Genomic DNA, 1,428 nt, shown 5'->3' with positions numbered 1-1,428 from the left:
TTAGGTTAGGTTAGGTTAGGTTAGGTTAGGTTAGGTTAGGTTAGGTTAGGTTAGGTTAGGTTAGGTTAGGTTAGGTTAGGTTAGGTTAGGTTAGGTTAGGTTAGGTTAGGTTAGGTTAGGTTAGGTTAGGTTAGGTTAGGTTAGGTTAGGTTAGGTTAGGTTAGGTTAGGTTAGGTTAGGTTAGGTTAGGTTAGGTTAGGTTAGGTTAGGTTAGGTTAGGTTAGGTTAGGTTAGGTTAGGTTAGGTTAGGTTAGGTTAGGTTAGGTTAGGTTAGGTTAGGTTAGGTTAGGTTAGGTTAGGTTAGGTTAGGTTAGGTTAGGTTAGGTTAGGTTAGGTTAGGTTAGGTTAGGTTAGGTTAGGTTAGGTTAGGTTAGGTTAGGTTAGGTTAGGTTAGGTTAGGTTAGGTTAGGTTAGGTTAGGTTAGGTTAGGTTAGGTTAGGTTAGGTTAGGTTAGGTTAGGTTAGGTTAGGTTAGGTTAGGTTAGGTTAGGTTAGGTTAGGTTAGGTTAGGTTAGGTTAGGTTAGGTTAGGTTAGGTTAGGTTAGGTTAGGTTAGGTTAGGTTAGGTTAGGTTAGGTTAGGTTAGGTTAGGTTAGGTTAGGTTAGGTTAGGTTAGGTTAGGTTAGGTTAGGTTAGGTTAGGTTAGGTTAGGTTAGGTTAGGTTAGGTTAGGTTAGGTTAGGTTAGGTTAGGTTAGGTTAGGTTAGGTTAGGTTAGGTTAGGTTAGGTTAGGTTAGGTTAGGTTAGGTTAGGTTAGGTTAGGTTAGGTTAGGTTAGGTTAGGTTAGGTTAGGTTAGGTTAGGTTAGGTTAGGTTAGGTTAGGTTAGGTTAGGTTAGGTTAGGTTAGGTTAGGTTAGGTTAGGTTAGGTTAGGTTAGGTTAGGTTAGGTTAGGTTAGGTTAGGTTAGGTTAGGTTAGGTTAGGTTAGGTTAGGTTAGGTTAGGTTAGGTTAGGTTAGGTTAGGTTAGGTTAGGTTAGGTTAGGTTAGGTTAGGTTAGGTTAGGTTAGGTTAGGTTAGGTTAGGTTAGGTTAGGTTAGGTTAGGTTAGGTTAGGTTAGGTTAGGTTAGGTTAGGTTAGGTTAGGTTAGGTTAGGTTAGGTTAGGTTAGGTTAGGTTAGGTTAGGTTAGGTTAGGTTAGGTTAGGTTAGGTTAGGTTAGGTTAGGTTAGGTTAGGTTAGGTTAGGTTAGGTTAGGTTAGGTTAGGTTAGGTTAGGTTAGGTTAGGTTAGGTTAGGTTAGGTTAGGTTAGGTTAGGTTAGGTTAGGTTAGGTTAGGTTAGGTTAGGTTAGGTTAGGTTAGGTTAGGTTAGGTTAGGTTAGGTTAGGTTAGGTTAGGTTAGGTTAGGTTAGGTTAGGTTAGGTTAGGTTAGGTTAGGTTAGGTTAGGTTAGGTTAGGTTAGGTTAGGTTAGGTTAGGTTAGGTTAGGTTAGGTTA

The sequence above is a fragment of the Helicoverpa zea genome, chromosome 1 (assembly GCF_022581195.2).
Source record: "Helicoverpa zea isolate HzStark_Cry1AcR chromosome 1, ilHelZeax1.1, whole genome shotgun sequence".
Taxonomy (NCBI): Eukaryota; Metazoa; Arthropoda; class Insecta; order Lepidoptera; family Noctuidae; genus Helicoverpa; species Helicoverpa zea.
This window is presented reverse-complemented; position numbering follows the sequence as displayed.